Below are 19,482 nucleotides of genomic sequence, written 5' to 3' on the forward strand. Positions count from 1 at the left end.
GGTATTCTGTTACATTTCGTGTGTTGGGATTTTATGAGAAAATACACATGATGTTATGATTCTGTTTCTTCTAATTGTTGTCCTATCCGATAGATGGAAGGTACATTATCCTTGTTGCAATTAATTCCAATGGGTTTAATTAATGTTTTTTTTTCTCTAGACTTCTCTTCTATGAGGAATTTTTGAGATCTTTCATATATTCTTATGAGCCTTGTTCTTGGCCTTTCAATATGATATCGTATCTTGGATTTCTCTATTTTGGATTCCTCTATCTTGGTTTTCTTGTCATCTTTATTCTGTAATTTATCAAGCATGACTTATATATAAAGCGTGTTTTTCAACCTAATATTACTATGTCAAACATGATTATGCTTCTGGATTGATCGTAGAACGTGATGATTCTAGTATCTGGACTTCTCTAATTTATGTGTAAAGAATTGACATTGGAAAAGGCATAAGTGATGAAATTGCGAGTTTCAATTTGTATGGTAGATTTTCTTTTCTCAAATAAGTTAATCAAAGTTAATGTCTTCAGTCGAGATATCCTTGTTACTTGAGCTAATGCAATTGAAATGGTCTTTGATTAGCATGATAAGTGAATTTGGAATGATTGTATGATGAATTGTTCTGTCAACTGGAAGAAAGGATTCTTGAAGTATTATCAAGTGATAATGAAGACCAACTTGATCGTTCAATCTGTATGGGTTATTGTTTGAAATATTTATTGAGACATTTATGTCTGAATCATTTTTCTCAAGTCTGATAATAAAATTTCATTTCTTTACGGGTAAAATACGGATAGTTTGAAAGAAAAGTGTATATTTCCTAGAAGATTTTGATATGATTTAAAATTGCTATGATTGATAAAATTTTCGCCTTGTGAAATTTGAACTGGTCTAGTCTACATTGGGCAAAGGCTTCTTGATTTCAAGTGATCTGTTGTTGAATGGATTGTGACCTATTATAAGAATATAAGGTAATGTGACAGCTTAAAGTATTCGATGTCATAGAAAGATCTGAGTTGAGATAATGTAGCTAACTGGAAATTATTAAAAGATGATGATTTAGTTATTGTATGATCTTCGAGAAGAGTGTAATGCAGTTACAAGTGCTTGGGTAGAAAGTCCATAACTTATACAAAAATTTCGCAAGAAAGCTCACAAGAATAGTGTATTAGTGAACGAGTTTAGAACTTGACATTTCGATCTTTGTGTATAAATACTTGAAATGTTATCAGGGTGAAAGTTGAACATCAAGTGTCATTAGGACTATTTTCACCAGTGTTGACACTAGAATGGAAATGAGAGAGAGTTACTATAGATTTCATATCGGGATTATCCTTACCTTTGAAGTAGTAAAATTTTATGTGACCCATTGTTAAATGTTTGGTGAAATCTGCAAATCATTTCGGTATGTATTGAATTCTCACTTAACAGATAAATGGGATTATGTGTTTCTGAAGTTTCCAGATTTCTTAGAATGCTAATCTTCATTAATCGAATTGAGGTTCAAGTTTTATACCATGATTAAGGGAGGCTCTGAAATCTAAAGACAATTAAGAGTTGAGTCCGCGAACTATCGGACCGTGTGAAATTATAAAGAGTATAAGGCCTCGATGAACTGGCTAACTTCACCAGTCGAATTTGAAAGATTCAAGTATGATATGTGTATGTGTGTTGTGACAGTATGGATCAAACCTTGTGTATATAAATTCTCCAATAGAGGTTAAGACTCAGTTGATGTGTTATATAACAGAGAACCACTCACAATTCTAGCACGACAGATTAGAGAACTAAGTATTAAAAGCATAAAAAGTCTTTTAGAAAGAATTATGAGATAGAGGAGTATATGTGAAAGCCAAACCTCTTTTTCCGATAAAATTTTCGGGGACAAAAATCCTAAAAAAGGGGGGAGAGTTGTAACATCCTGAATTAGGGATTAGCCAGAATAGTGGTTTTGAGACCACAAATTTGAAATAGAAATAATTATTTTATGATTTTTTGATGATCTATGATATGTTTGTATGCTTGTGTAAAAATTTCGTGAAGAAATTTTATGCCTAAAGTGCCCAATTTGACTTTAGGGACTAAATTGAATAAGTAGCAAAACTTGTGTTCTAGAATCTTTTAGTATGAAATTGAATTGGATTATTAATTAGATGTCCTTAAATAGTAATTTAACCAATTTCTAAAAATTTGGACAAAAATGGACATGTATGGTAAAATTTCAAAGAAAGGCTTTAGGGGTAATTTGGTCATTTAGTAATTAAATGGACTAAAAGACAAAATAAAAGTCAAATTGCTCGTCTTTTCTTCCCCATGGCCGTGTGAACCAAGGATGACACCATGGCTAGGGTTTTCAAGCTTCCAAGCTCATTAGTAAGTGCATCCAATCCCCGTTTTTTATGTTCTTTGCATTTTTGAAGTCCTTGTAGCATGATCTATCCATTTCTACCCATATTTTGAAGTAGGGTTCATGCTTAAAATATGACCCTTGCATGACATGCTTGTGTTTTGATGATAAATGGAAGAATATGAAAGCTTAATGCGTGTTTAACATCTTTTACTAAGTGATTTTTGCATAAAAACACCTAAAAAGGACCAAAGTGTAAAAGTTGAAAAAGTGAGTAGTAAAAAATCAAATAAAGAAAAGTGTGGGCTGCTATGAGAAGGTATATGAATTGGCCAAGCTTGGGTAACAAAGAAAATGTATACAATTCATTTTACAAGCCTAGGGGTTAAAGTGTAAATATGAAAAAGTTTAGGGGCAAAATTATAAATTTGCCAAAGTAATATTTTTTGTATCGACTTGAATAATGCCAGTGCTATATAAGTTATATTTGATTTGTTAGATCAAGGAAAATGAAATTTGGGCTTAGATCGGGAAATATCGAGATTATGGACTGAAACGAAATAAATAGCCATTCTTAGATTCGAGGTAAGTTCGTGTGATAATAATAATGCGATGTTATGTTTGAATTGTAATGCTCATTTATTATTACATAAGCCGTATGATTGGTTATATGGATGTACTCGACGAGGATTCGACAAGCAAGTTCATTTGCAAATAATGCAACATGTACCATACTTTAAAGGCTTTAATATTGCATATATGGTAAGTTCATATGAGATGTTATGTCATATTTCTATTGCTTTGATATCAAGTGAATTCTAATGCTTTATTATTATTATGAGTATGCTTGATTATTCCATGAGTATGTGATTGGTGCTATGAGCATTGAAATCGACATTACGAGCAAGTTCAACAGAAATGCGGTATCAAAGAATCCCATTTGAACCTTAGGAATAGTTTAGGATACAAGTGACATGTCACTAGGAATTATGTAATCTGAACTCATTGAGTTGTGTCTGAGTTCATGATATATGTGACATTCGAACTCATTGAGTTGTGGTCTGAGTTCGTGATATGAATGACACATCTTTTAGCGTTCGGGTACTGGTCTTGTATATGCTATTAATGGCGAGGTAGTCTAGCATGTGTTGTGGATACCTGACGGCCTATATGAGCAGTCCCGTGATTAGGTCATAAATGAGCAACATGTGATTTGAGATATGAAGTAGCATTGGCTACATATAAGGCACTTAGGTGCAAACCTCCTATGTATTCGATAGTATTCCGAGTGTTCAATGGGTAGTTTAAAAGAAGCTCAATGAGTAATCTTTATGATTGCATCAAGATGAAAAAGTAAGCTATTTTGTGCAAGTGGCATAGGTATGCACCTCAAACTCATGAAAATACCATGAGATGTGATGAATATGTGGGAAGAATTTTTACAATAAAGTTATGCTTATGAGAATGTTTATTCTGATGACCATGTAAGTATAAATCTATATTTATGAGGGATAAATATGTGATGAATCCGATTGTTGAATATGTGTAAGACTTTTAGGTCAATGTGACTTCAAACACAATGTGTTTATTCTTTAAGGTTCTAATTCGTTGAACGATGTCAAGCTATATAACTTGAGAAACATGAATACACATAAGTAATATGCATTTGTGGTACATATGTTGAGATGCATACTCATGAAGGGATTATGATTGCTTGACCAAAACCTAAGTACGATAAGCTATGGTTATGATTTTGAAAGGGGTGAGCCTTATAATCGAATAATTAGTAATTACAAGAACATGTTGATGAAGTTGATAAATGCATGCAAATGAAATGCTTATTAATTTCATACGGACTTACTAAGCTATAAAGCTTACTCCCCCATTTCCATTTCTTTTAGTGTTGTCAGGTTGGGTCGGGGTTGGAGATCGTCAGAGGCAGTATCACACTATCAAATTATCAATTTGGGGTATTGAAAGTCTTAAATATTTCGAGTGAGTGGCATGTATAGAGGCTTAGTTATTATAATACGTGTTTTTATGATTTGGCCAAAGTTGTTGGCTTATGTTGATTCATTGTGTATAGCCATGAGATGTGGCTTATTTTGATTATGGGTTTGTAAGCCTAATTATCCATGTTATGTGCTAATGCCTTGTGATGTGATCATACTTGTTCGCTATGAATGGGTAGTGTATGGTATATGTGCTTGATGAATGCTTTATGACCAATCGAAATGGTCATAGCCAAGGATTAAATGTGTGATATGGTAACAAGGTGATGACGATTGAACATGAATGCTTGATAATTAAGTTAGGATTGATTGATAGGTTGATAATCATGGTATAAAATAATAAGTGGTAATCAAAATGACAAGTCCAATTGATTGTGAATTGGTGTTTTTAAACTTGGTATAAAATGAGTATTTGAAACATATGTAAGATGACATGCAAATGCCATAATTGAGTCTTAAGGGAGGATGTTTAATTATTAAATTGATGTTATATTATGTGCCCATGATGTGTTTAAGTATGTGAGGGATTAAGGGTAATAAGAGGCTTGGAAAATAGCCTAAGTGTTGGCCACATGGGCAAAGACACGACCGTGTGTCTCAGCCATGTGAAGGCACGGCCTGGAGACATGGGCATGTGTCTAGGGTGTGTGAAGTCTGTAGCATTATTATGAGAATTTAATTCATCAGACGGCCTAGCACACGGGGATGTGGCTAGGCCGTGTGGTTCAGTTTGTTTGCTACCGTTATAAACAGAGTGTTACACGGCCTGAGGACACGGGCGTGTCCCTGTGTCCTCACCGGTGTTTGACCCTGTTTCATGGAAAAATTTTCTAAGTTTTCCCAAAACCTTTTTAAGTTCTCAGTTTAGTCCCTAACTACTTTCAATGCATGTTTGTGGCCTCGAAGGCCCGTGTAAGGGACATTATGCATGTGTTTGAATGATTTTGATATGAATGAAATTTTCTAGCTCAGTTTTACATGTTGTGTATGATTCAGTCCGGTAATGCTTCGTACCCTGTTCCGATGTTGAATACGGTTAAGGAGTGTTACAGGCACAATTCCGCATCTCTCTCAGGATAATTTTTCCCACATCAATGGTTTTTCTAGTTAAAATCGAGTATAATAGGACCATTCGCTCTAATGAGATTGTAGTCCTATGTGAACTAGGCATAAGGTTGAATCGGATGAATTAGAAGCATACCTTCGCAAGTGGTGTCAAATATTCTCTTCTACAAGTGTAGATTCCTTGCTTTGACATAGTCTACTTAGAACCTGGAACTGTAAGTTCCTCGAGTATTTCTTGCAAATTTTCAGGCTCGATATCGCTCATTAAGGAGGAATATTCATTTTTTTGTAAATCAGGCAATTCAAAGAACTCATTAATAGCGTTTGAAGTTATTGGTACCTTGATTTCGCGAACTGGAACTTCTATCAACTCGCTTGAGGTTAAATTCACATAGAATTTGTGCACTAACTCCTCATCCACACCAGGTCTCTTCTCACAAAAGAATTCCCAATTAAGGGCTTTAGCAACTTGACGAATACGTGCCATAAAGTCTTTGTAGTTGCTATGTTTCAATGTAAAGCCTTTCTCTGGATGCATCTGTTAGTTTTTGAAGATACTCTCGTATCTTGCTTTGTCTTCTTCACAATGGAACTTGTTTTGTGTTTCATCAATTTGGGCGCCAGCACAAGTTCTCTTGCGAGGCATGATTAACCTGAACAAAAGATGGGAAAATTTATTTTCTCAAAAATTTTAAAAATTATTAATGATTTAATAAATTGAAAAATTAAATATTAGAATAAAATTAAAATTTAACAGAAAATACGGTCTTACCACCTTTTTTTAAGAAATCCTAAAAAAGTAGTTAGAAAGAAAAATAGGTCGATTTAAGGTAGGTTGGAGGATTTAGCTAAGGGTTGGTGAAGGTGTGTGCCGCTTGAGTGTTGGAACGCTGCTAGGTGTACGGGTGGAAGGGCGCGGGAGCAGGCAGCGTGAGCAGGAGCTGGGCTGGGTGTGCGAGCAGTGCGCAGAACCTCGTTTTGCAGGCCTAGTGCAGGCGCTAGGTGAAGGTGTGGGACACGGCCTGGGCAGCTGGGCTAGAGCAGCAGGCGCTGAGCATGGCTAGGCGCGCAAGGCAATGCCCGATGGGCAGGAGTGCGTGAGGTTTGCTGGGCGTGTTCTGGCCGACTGCTGGGTGATGTTGTGGCTAGGAGCTTGTGGCACTTAAGGGATTTGGTGCTTTAGGGTTTTGAGTGATAAATGAATAGAGGGAAGAATGGGTGGAATTTATAGTGAGAGTAGTAGGGATTAGAGTAGAATTCTTAGTATAATTTAACAATTAAAAAAAAATTCTAATTCTAATTCTACTCAAAGTTAACAACAATTAATAATCAAATATATGCATATTAAATTAAAATTAAACTAATCCAAATTCCATACTAAGTTGATAAAAATTAATATATCAATTATAATAGATATAATTAAATATTATCATCTTATTATTATTATTTGTAAATTTAAAAAAAAACAAATTATTCTATATGCCTTCTGAAAATATTTACAAAAAGAGGTACCTAATTTTTATTGTTTACGAAAAGAGTAACCAAATTTTAAAAATAATTCAATTAAGTCCATAGACTTAATAAAAATTTGAAATTGAGTTGCAATTTAAAACTTGGATCAAAATTGACCTTTTTATTTGAAAAACCAAAAATTTAATTTTCTATTTAGGGGATAATTTCTCAAAAAATTATGTTAAAATCAATTCCCAGGAAAAATTGAAGGGGTCACAAGCGGTCCTGCTTAAGTTCCAATCTCCTAGACAGAATTTATTTAAACATACTAATCCTGAAAATATACCCTAAATCATTTATTAAAAAGGAAAATAAGAAATTTAAACATTTGGTAAGATGAACGAAATTTGATTCCGTTTAATCTTATCTCCCTAGTAATGTTTCAGACGCTGAGCATTAACTGGAAAATTACCTTTCTTACCTTGGAGTTCAACAACTTCGTATGGATAGACGTGATGAATTGTAAATGGACCAGACCAATGTGATTTTAGTTTACCTGGAAAGAACCTTAATCTGGAATTAAATAACAAAACTTGCTGACCTACTTCAAATTCTCGAACTTGAATGTGCTTGTCATGTCAATTCTTAAGTCTCTCCTTGAGTAATTTGGCATTTTCGTTCGAGAACATTCGGAATTCCTCTAGCTCATTGAGTTGGAGCATCTGTTTCTCTTTAGCGAGCTTAAGATCCACGTTGAGTTGTCGAAAGGCCTAGTAAACTTTGTGCTCTACTAGCTCATTGAGTTGGAGCATCTGTTTCTCTTTAGCGAGTTTAAGATCCACGTTGAGTTGTCGAAAGGCCTAGTAAACTTTGTGCTCTAACTCCAAGGGCAGATGACAGGCTTTCCCAAAGACCAACCTGTAGGGTGACATCCCTAAAGGTGTCTTGTATGCTGTTCTGTAAGCCCATAAAGCATCATCTAGTCTTTTGGACCAATCTTGTTGGTTCAGGAAAACTACCTTCTCAAGTATGCCTTTGATCTCTTTTTTTTCCAGTTCAACTTGCCCATTCATCTGTGGATGGTAAGCTGAAGTGACCTTGTGTTTAACTCTATGTTTATCTAATAACCATTTCCACCATTTGTTCAAAAAATGGGACCCTTCATCACTGATGATTGCTCTTAGAGTTCCAAACCTTGTGAACCCATGTTTCTGCAAAAACTTCATCACAACCTTAGCATTGTTTGTTGGATAGGCTTCAGCCCCCAATCCACTTAGACAAATAGTCTACAGCTACCAAGATGTACTTGTGACCAAAAGACAGAGGGAAAAGACCGAGAAAATTAATACCCCAAACATCGAATAATTCTACCCCAATGATGTTCATTCGAGGCATCTTATTTCTGCTGGTGATATTTCCAACCCTTTGACATCTATCACAACTCTTTACATAGGCATATGCGTCTTTGAATAGTGTTGGCCAAAAGAATCTGGCTTGCAATACCTTGGCTACAATACGTGTACCTTCGAAGTGTCCCCCACTCAAAGCTGAGTGATAATGATATAGGATCTTATGTTCTTCATCTTCTGCCATGCATCTCCTGATCATTTGATCTGCACACTTCTTAAACAAGTACGACTCTTCCCAGAAATAGTACTTCACATCGCGAAGAAACTTTTTGTTTTGATGATACGTCTTATCAATCGACATCAAACCACAAGCTAAAAAGTTAGCAATATTAGTAAACCAAAGGGTATTATGGACATGATTTACCTTCAGTATGTGTTCATCTGGAAACACCTCTCGAATTGGTATAAGAGGAGAGTTCCCTTCTTGCAGCTCCAATCTAGACAAGTGATCTACTACTTGATTTTCTACTCCCTTTTGATCTTGAATTTCTAGATCGAACTCTTGAAGTAGAAGTACCCATCAGATCAACCTCGGCTTAGCGTCTTTCTTGGCAAATAAGTACTTAATTACCAAGTGGCTCGTATAGACAATCACTTTGGTACCTACAAGGTAAGATCGAAACTTGTCAAAAGCAAACACAATAGCAAGTAACTCTTTTTCTGTTACTGTATAATGCAGTTGAGCTCCTGTCAGAGTTCGACTTGTGTAGTAGATGGGATGAAAACCTTTGTTCCTTCGTTGACCCATGACAGCTCCTATCACGAAGTCACTTGCGTGACACATCAATTCAAATGGAAAATCCCAGTATGATGTGACGATTATGGGTGCCCTAACTAACTGACTCTTCAAATCTTTGAAAGCCTTTAAGCATTACTAATTAAATTTGAACGTCGCGTCCTTCTCCAATAATTTGTATAAATGTTTAGAAATTTTGGAGAAGTCCTTGATGAATCTTCGATAGAAACTGACGTGGCCCAAAAAGCTCCTAACACCCTTTACAGATGTTGGAGGTGGGAGTTTCTCAATAATATCTACCTTTGCTCTATCAACCTCTATTCCATGTCTTCTTATCTGATGCCCTAGAAAAATCCCTTTTTCGTACCATGAAATGGCACTTTTCCCAGTTGAGTACTAGGTTTGTTTCTTCACATCGCGTTAGTATCTTGGCTAGATTGGCTAGGCAATCATCATATGTATCTCCAAATACTGAAAAATCATCCATAAAAACTTCCAAATACTTCTCAACCATGTCAGTAAAAATATACATCGTACATCTTTGAAATGTAGCAGGTGCATTACATAAACCTAATGGCATGCGCCTAAATGCAAATGTACCGTACGGGTAGGTGAATGTTGTCTTGTGCTGATCTTTTAGTGCTACTGTAATTTGATTATATCCCAAGTATCCATCAAGAAAATAGTAATCGTCTCACCCTGCGAGTCTATCCAGCATCTGGTCCAAAAATGGCAAAGGAAAGTGATCTTTCCTAATCGTCTTGTTCAGCTTTCGATAATCGATGTAAATTCTTCATCCCGTAACCGTTCTAGTCGGTATCAACTCGTTATTCTCGTTCTCAATTACTGTGATACCTCTTTTCTTTGACACACACTGGACCAGACTTACCCATGAACTGTCTGAGATGGGGTATATTATACCTACATCTTACCACTTGATGATTTCTTTCTTAACTATATCTTTCATGATGGGTTCAGTCTTCATTATCAATCGTCCCTTTTTTTCCATCTTTAAGGATAACCTTGTGCATGCATACAGATGGACTAATTCCGTGAATATCAGCTATGGTCCATCTGATAACCTTCTTGAATTGTTTCAACACCAGGATAAGTTTCTCTTCTTGCTCACTAGTTAATTCTGCTAAAACAATCACAGGCAAAGTAGAAGTGTTACCTAAATAAACATATTTTAAATGTGAAGGTAGTACCTTGAGTTATAATTTAGGTGGCTCCTCGATTGAAACTTTTGGTTGGGCATAATCCCTTTTTTTTAATTCCCAAGATTCAAAACGGGATTGCGAATTAAATCCCGTTTGATTAGCTTCTAACAATGCTAAGGATTCATCCTTCTCTTCATCATTCGGAGAATCTGATGTCAAAATTTGTTCTAACGGATCCTTAACATAGTTGAGCTCATTCTCTACTATTAAATCCTCTAAATTGGATACTGCAGAACAATCATCAATTGTGTTAGGAAATCGCATAGACTTAAAAATGTTAAATGTTACCTGATCATCCTGAACACACATAGTAAGCTCGCCCTTCTGCACATCAATAAGGGTCCTTCCGATTGCTAAGAACGGTCTTTCTATGGTAATTGGCACTTCTTTGTCTACTTCAAAGTTTAGAATAACAAAATCAGCAGGGAAGATAAATTTATCTACACGTACCAATACATCCTCGATTTTTTCTTCTGGATGTGCTAAGGATCGATCCGCTAATTGAAGTGTAACCGTAGTAGGTCTAACTTCACCTATCCCTAACTTTCTAAATATTGACATAGGCATCAAGTTAATACTCGCACCTAAGTCACATAATGCCTTACCACAATATGTTGCTCCAATGTTGCAAGGTATGGTAAAACATCCAAGATCTTTCAACTTTGGGGGTAATTTATCTTGAAGATATGCACTGCATTCCTTCGTTAAAGCTACCGTCTCAAATTCTCCAACTCTTTATTTTTTGGACAGGATATCTTTCATGAATTTGACGTAGTTGGGCATTTGCTCAAGTGCTTCAACCCACGGGATGTTGATATGAAGTTGCTTGAGTATGTCTAGGAACTTCTTGAATTAAATTTCCTACTTCTACTTCTGAAGTCTTTGAAGGTAGGGTGGTGGTGGTTTCTTTACTGAAACTGGTTGATTCGTCTTCTATGGCAATTTTGCATCTAATGGAGTTATTAGTTGATCAAAATTAGCTGGTTCTGAAATTACCTTGTCAGGTTTTGTAGATTCTGGTTCTTGTGAAACTGGAAATTCAACACTCGGTTGAACTTCCTCTGAATCTGGAGCATCATCTTTCTCCTTTTCAGCTTCGATGGTGTTGGGCTCTACTGTCTTTCCACTCCTAACGTCAACACTTTGCAATGCTCCTTCCCTGGATTCCTTGGATTCTCTGTATAACTAGGTAAAGCACTTTGTGGTCGGTTCCTGAGTTCAGTAGCAAGTTGGCCTAATTGATTCTCCAAATTCCTTAGAGTGGCGTCGTTTTTCGCCGTGTATGCCTTCAATAAATTCTCTAAGGTATTGGATGATTTAGCTTGAGTTGGTTTCTAAACTTGTTAAGGGAAACTAGGTAGCTGGGTTGGTCTAGGTTGGGCATAAGTGTTACTGTTTCCAGCCCCTTGGTTACTCTAGGAAAAATTGGGGTGATTTCGCCACAATGAGTTATAGAAATTGGATTGCAGTCCTTGCCTTCCCCGACTTTGATTTTGGTTACCCATGTAATACACTGATTCTGGGTTCGATGGACATTCTTCGAACAAATTTCCTTCCCCATAATAAACACATGTTATACTTTCAAATTGATTTGGTGGCTATGCTGCAAAACTATTAGACCCATTAGGAGTAAGATTTTTTAACATTGAGGATATTGATGATACCTAAGGTGCGAGTGAAGTAAGAGCGTCTAATTCATGTATTCCAGCAACTCGTCTTCCTGACGCTTCTCGATTGGTTGGCCATTAGTAATTGTTACCAGCAATCCTCACAATGATTCCATAAGCATTATTATAAGACTTAGAAAGGAGAGCACCGTTAGTAGAAGCATTCACTACCATCCTCGTGTGAGCATTGAGACCATTATAAAATGTCTCAAGTTGGATGCAATGTGGGATTCCATGATTAGGGCACTTCTGTAATAATTCTTTGTACCTTTCGCATGCCTCATACAAGGACTCATAATCCATTTGTTGGAAAATAGTGATCTCATTCCGCAACACAGCATTCTTGCTATGCAGCATATGGAATCTTTCTGCTAACTCTTGCCATGGGGAAATTGAGTTTGGTGGCAATGAGTTCAACAAGGCTCAAGCTCTGTCCCTTAGCAAATACGGGAACAACTTCAATTGTAATGCATCTTCGGGTACTCCGGCTAGTTTGAAAGAATTGCTCACCTCCATAAATAGTCTTAAGTGTAGGTGAGGATCTTCGGTAGACATTTCACTGAATTGGCCCACTGTCTGAAGCATCTGGAACATGACTGGCTTCAGCTCGAACTGTTATGCCTCAATTTTAGTTCTCCTGATACCCAGATTAAGATCATTAAACACTAGCATAGCATACTATCTTAAAGCTCTATCCCTATCGTCAGCAATAAGGATAGGATTTTGAGCAGGGTTTATAACAGCTCGGTTTAGACCCTAGTCGAAAACTGGTTTGGGGACCATGAATCCAAGTCAAAAAAATATTTTAATATTATTTTTCGTGCTTAAAGTACGTGAATTGATATGTGTGAAACTTTCGTATGAAAATTTTATTGTTTGTGTGCTCAATTTGCAAAAAGGACTTAACCGCGTAAAACGCAAAGTGGCAATCTAATTGTTAAAGCACTAAATTGCTATGGTTTATTAATTGCTAAGTCCTTAAAATGGAATTATGCCACTATTATGGTTGATGGACGGTAATGGCCATTAAATGGATGATTTTGGTGTTATTTTATTAAGGTTATTTTAGTAATTATTTAATTAATGCTTAATAAATAAAACCAAAATCAATTTTTGGTTCATCTTCTTCATTAAATGGCCAAATATCACAATGAAAAATAGGGTTTGAAGGCTCAAAATAGTTCGGCACTTGGGGGGACCAATTGTAAGTCCATTTGACCCGGTTTTTAGTAATTTTTACGTTTTTGAGATCGTTGCCTCGTAAATTAGTTAGCCCATGCTTTAATTTTTGGAATTGATGAAGAATTTATGATTTTCCATTGTTGATAATGTGATGAAATGGTTTTTTTTATGATGAAGAATAAATCTTTGATGCTTGATTTTCATGTTTAATTAAGTGATTTTTGATAAAAATGTGTATTAAGGACTAAATTGAAAATTTTGTAAATTGAGGGGTAAAAATGTGAAATAAATGAAAGAAATGGGCTGTTAGGGACCTTAGTGAAATTTTCCAAGCATGGGTGTGGTCAAATTTTTAATATTTTGTGTTTTGTGAAATAAGGACTAAATTGTAAAAAAAATGTGAAATGTTAGAGGCAAAAGTTTAATTAGCCCATTTATGTGTTTTTAGATGAATTTGATTGAATATATGATTAAATAAGTTGAATTTGTATTGAATTAGATCAAGAAATGAAGAAATCAGATTTGGATCGGGGAAAGACGAAAATTATCGAATAGTCGTTCCGGTCTGTTGTTGTCCATATGAGGTAAGTTAATAAGTAAATAAATGTTGTTAAATTGAAATGTATGTGCATTATATGTGCTTAATGGAGTTGTAAAGATATATATATACATATGTGATGCAGAATTGAATCGAGCTTTGGAGAATCTGTTCCTATCATGGATTGTTCAAATAGGGGAAATTGAGAAAGTTCCTATAATGTGACAACGTTTGAAAAGCCCTGTATGAACCATAGGAATAGTTAGGATACATATGTCATGACATAGGATTCTGATATGTGTTATTGTGTAAGACCATGTCTGGGACGTTGGCATCGATTTGTGATTTACATGTAAGACCATGTCTGGGACATTGGCATCGTATATGGTTTCGTGTAAGAGCCTGTCTGGGACAGTGGCATTGATATTTGATTATATGTAAGACCACATCTGGGACGTTGGTGTTGTACGAGCTTATGTGCTATCCGAGTATCCTTATTGATTCCAAACGGTTCAACGGGTGTTTCGAGAAATAAATGAGTATATGAATGTGCATCCAAATCAGGTATGTTACGATATATATGAAATTAAGCAATGAAAATGAGTATGATTATTATCAGTTGATATATGAACTATGTGAAAATGAGATGTGGATACTAGCAAGTGAACTATAATCAAATGAATTATATGAGAAAGGTGGAATTATAATTGTGTTTTGCCATATATCATTCAGGTACATGTGATTTGTATATGAAATTCTGATATGAAATGTGAGTATGATTCAAATGATGATATATGAAATATATGACAATGAACGATGTGTTATATATGCTCGTTATATGAAATTGTGGTCCTATGTTTCGCACATGAGAATTATGAAAAAATGGAACAAGGTTTGGATGTGTGATTTGTTATGGTTATTCGAGTTTTGAAATACATAAAAAGAAATTGATATATTTCTATGCATGAAAATAATAAATGACCATGTTTTGGTTGAAAATGTTGCATATATGATGCTTGATTTTGAAATTGTAGGGAGGACCCAATTGGGTGGCATATTGGCCTTGTAGATGGTTTATTTTTGCCACACAGGCAGGGACACGGGCATATGCCTCTACCGTGTTGCTCGAGGGCCATTTCGAAATGAGCCTGGGCAGACCACATGGTCGCGCACACACGGGCGTGTGCCAGGTGTGGCCAAGTCAGTTTCGACCGCGGGCTAGACACGCGGGTGTGTCTTGTGGCCATGTGGATAAGTTAGTATGTATGCCCTGTTTCGCCACAGTCTAGACACACGAGCGTGTCTAATGCCGTGTGAGTCACACGGTCTACTCACACAGGCGTGTGACCTTTGTAACTTAGAAAAATTTTTAAGTTTCAAAAAAAATTTTGTATGTGTTCGGTTTAGTCCCGACCTCTTCCTAATGCATGTTTATGGTCTCATTGACCTAAGAAAGGGACTTAATGTTGATTTTTTACTATGATATGACGATGCATGACTTTTGATTGTGAAATGATTGCGAAATGTTTCGATATGTTCGCTACCCTAGTCCGGCAATGGATACAGGATAGGGGTGTTATAGGGTTTGCTCCATTTCCTTTGATCAAATTTTCATTCATCTCTTCGGTCCGTATCTGATTTGCTTGTCTTCTTCGCTCCCGAAAAGTTCTTTCTATCTCAGGGTCTACAGGGAGTAGGTCAATAATTCGGTCAATATTCATAAACACCTAAAATAATCATAGAAAAATTAATTAAGTTAGATTTTAAAGAGAAAATTAAACCAAAATAAAAAACTAACAAATTCAAAAATAATGACTTTAAAACACAGTCCCCGGCAACGGCACCAAAAACTTGGAACGACAGAAATATGCAAATGTACACAATTGCTACAAGTAATAAAGTGACAAGTAAATTTCGAGTTATTGTACCCAAAGGGAATATGAAAAGAATTGTTTATGAATGCTATTTAAAACACTTTGGTGAATAAAAAAATATTTTGTTTGAAGAGGGTGATTAAAAACTAAGATTTTAAACTAAGTAAACTAAATAAATAAATCTCAAATGCACGATTTCAAAATACAATTTTAATCAAGATGATATAATTGTGTTAGATTAATTACATTTCTTATCTTAGAATTATTAAACTCATGTTTATATTGTTATGAATAAAGTCACGAAAACTCTGTAATTTGCTAACTTATGAACATACTCACCTACACAAATCCATTCATCTCTTAACATATCCCTATGTCAATTCAATCGATAAACAGATTCTAATAAGCAAGCATGCTATTGCACATACATACTCATTAAATTGAACTAATCTCTTGCATATTTCTATGTCAATTCAAATGATTAATTAAATCTAATGAGAATATAAAAGACTATGTGAGGTAACAAGGTATCTTTACCTTGAAACAGTTTAAACACAATAATCTTGCAAGTTATGCAAGGCAAGTGTATCCCTAGATACAATGCCAATTTAACCTTCAGCTACCTTAGAAGAATAAACATGCATTGATTAAGTACTATATCCATTGATTACAATTTCAATCCATTTAAATAATTAATTCATTAGTTCCCTTACAATTATAATGCAAGAATAACTTAGGCATGATTTGCCTATAACAGCATAAACACAACTTTAATAATTTAAGAGGATGAAATGCAATCAACCCAACACAAATTAAATTCAAGCTAAGATGATTAAATTAACCATTCCAACAACATAAATATTCATAGATATATTCATCAAAAAAACAATAAAAATTAAAGAGATAGGGAACAAGAATCAAATCCGGTGTTTTTCCGTGGCTTGACTAGGTTGCTCTGTTCTTCCTTCTTTGTTGTCCTTGCTGATCAAGGCTGCTATGAACACTCAATTGCTGGTCCAAAATGGCTGAAGAAGAACCCTTTCTCAAGGGGAGAAATTTCCAAAATAGCAAGGAACTTTGAATGGGAAAAATGAGAGAAAAAGTGAAAAAGGAGAGAAGAATTGTGAGAGAAGAGATGTGAATGAGGGATGTGTTGAATGATCAGCCAAGGGGGGTTTTATAGCTGAATGTGGCAGCTGAAATTTTCTAAAAATAGCAGCCAAAGATCCACCCCTTGACCGCCTCCTATGTGGCAAAGTTGATGGCTTCAACTTTGCTAAAAGTGGCTTGGGGCAAATCTACAAAGCCACTAATTGTGGAGGGGTTTAATTGCAATTTGAACAAGTCTTCAAGGGATTCTTTGCAGCTTAAATAATCAGATAATGAGATGATTTAGGTCAGCACTTGGATAGTTTTGGGCTGTCCTTTTCTTGGCCGGTTCAATTTACTCGGCTTGGTTCAATCGAACCACTTTTTCATAATTAATTAATCATAATTTATTAACCCAAATTAAATTGGATATAAATTAAAATTAATTATATTATGAATAAATACATATAATTTTGGACTGTCTTAGGCTGAAATTTAGCTCGCCTCGGTACTTCAAATTGCTTCTCGGTTTTGTGCTTCTAGCAGTGTCTATTAAGCCATTTTTGCCCTTTGTGCAAATCTATCGAAAATAACCAAAATGCATAAAAAATAATCATGAAATTAAGTAAAATTTAAAATGTTCATATTTTAAGTGCACTTTAATTATTTTATAACAGTTAATTATTTTTCGACAAGAATTTAACCGAATTCGCATGAATTTAAGTTAAAAAGGGTATGAAAAAGTGTGTAAATTTTTGTGTTTCCAATGTGAATCATATAAGCATTGAATCTATGAATTTGTAAATTTTATGTCTAACCTTATGGATGAATATGTGTTAGATTTTTGGATTAAATTGAGTTGCATTATGCCATGTTTAATTACTTAAAATATAATTAAATGGTAAGTTGTACTTATTAGCCATACGAGCTTCCTAAACTTAATAGCTTACTTTGTTTACTTTTCTGTGTTTTATAGTGATTTCGAAGTTTACTCGGATTGGAAGTTGTTGGAGATCTCATCACACTATCCAGCAGTTGTTTTGGTACTTTTGAACTTTGAGTAATATGGTTATATGGCATGTATAGGTCTTTTTGGCTAAGGTAGCCTTTATGTCTTGATGAATTTTGGCCATTTGAATTGGCTTGTAAGTAGTCATATGTTTTGATATGTAAATATGTATAAATGGCCCTTTTATATGAGGTTTATAATTGCTTTGTGAATGACTTGTTGTGAATTGGTAATTAGGTAGCAAATGGTTGAAATTGAGAATGTATTAGCATGTTAAGTATCGGGCAAGATAATGCATATATGAAATTTATCATTAGGTGAATTCTTGAAGGTGATATTTGTATGTTTTGTAATGGAAAATTGTGATGTTTATGAGCATTAGAGTTATTGGTATTGATATTGATATTGCATGATTTGGACTCAGCTGAGATTGGTTTGAATGCTAATTGATGATATGGTCATATGCTATTAGTTGTGTTTAGGTTGATGCAAATTTGGGTGAGAAAAATGGCTTGGAAAATGGCCTATTTTTTTGTCCACAAGGGCAGAGAAACGAGTGTATGTCTTAGCTGTGTGTGAGACACAACCATGTGACACAGCTGTGTGTCCCCTTGTACTTATTTAGAAATCAAGTCAGTAGCTTCACACAGCCTAGTCCACAGGCGCGTGGCCTGGCCATGTGGGATAAGTCAGTATACCCTCCAGTTTTCACACGGCCTAGCACACGGCCTAGCACACGGCCTGGCACACGTGCGTGTGAGGACATTCCGAATGGTACACAGGCTAGTCACACGAGCGTGTGGTTGGTAATTTGACCCAAGTCAAAGAGTTACACGGGGTCGGACACGGGCTGGGACACTGCCATGTAATCCCATTTCAAATGTCCACACGACCGGTGACACGGACGTGTCTCTTGGCCATGTGAGACATATGGCTTGGCCACATGGGCATGTGTCCCCTGCACTCTGAAAATATTCTATGTTTTTCTAAACATTTATTAAGTATGTAATTTAGTCTCGAACCACTTCTAATGCTTTTTTTATGCCCCGAGGGCTCGTGTTAAGTACTATATGACTATATTTGAATGACATTTGTTTGAATTTGAGAGATGAATGTGAAATGTATGATTTTTTAAGAAATAAGCCTAGTAATGCTCCGTAACCCTATTTCAGTGACGGATAGGGGTTATGGGTGTTACACATTCTGTACCATGCTATCGATATCGGTGATGTTCCCGGTACTAACTCAATAGCAAACTCAACCTCTCTGATTGGTGGTAATCTGAGTAACTCCTCTGGAAACACATCAGGATATTGACAAACCACAGGCACTAATTCAAGTTTCAATTCAGATACTTTAGAATCCAGTACATATGCAAGGTACGCTGCGCAACCTTTTCTAACATATCTCTGGGCTGACATAGCTGAAATAACAATTAGCTACCAACTGAAATTGTCTGATTCAATCCAAAGCGTCTCATCGTTCTGACATTTCAATACAATAACCTTTCGTCCACAGTTCATAGTAACATTTTCTAGAGTCAACCAATCCATGCTCAAAATCACATCAAACTCACCAAATGGCAAGAGAATCAAATCATCCGGAAAACTGTAACCCCTAGTCATCAACGGACAGTTCTTGCAAACGTTATCAACAAACACATATTGATGTAGGGGGTTCAACATATTAACCACAAATTCAGTGGACTCAATAGGTAAATTCTTATTTGATACTAAATTCGTGCATATATACAAATGGGTTGATCTCGGATCAATCAAAGCAGTAACATCAATATCAAAGATAGAAAAAGTGCCAGTAATAACATCTAGCGCAGAAGCTTTCTTTCGTTCATGGATAGCGTAAGCCTTAGTTGGTGC

At 35.6% G+C, this 19,482-nt stretch overlaps 1 non-coding gene across 1 annotated transcript; it reads left to right on the top strand.

Annotated features, from left to right (window-relative positions):
- The first annotated feature begins 12,142 nt into the window (after positions 1-12,142).
- Positions 12,143-12,249, top strand: LOC121230097 (small nucleolar RNA R71). The gene has a single exon (XR_005928049.1). It is a non-coding gene; the product is annotated as a small nucleolar RNA R71 (small nucleolar RNA).
- Positions 12,250-19,482: the final 7,233 nt, after the last annotated feature.

The sequence above is a fragment of the Gossypium hirsutum genome, chromosome A05 (assembly GCF_007990345.1).
Source record: "Gossypium hirsutum isolate 1008001.06 chromosome A05, Gossypium_hirsutum_v2.1, whole genome shotgun sequence".
NCBI lineage: Eukaryota > Viridiplantae > Streptophyta > Magnoliopsida > Malvales > Malvaceae > Gossypium > Gossypium hirsutum.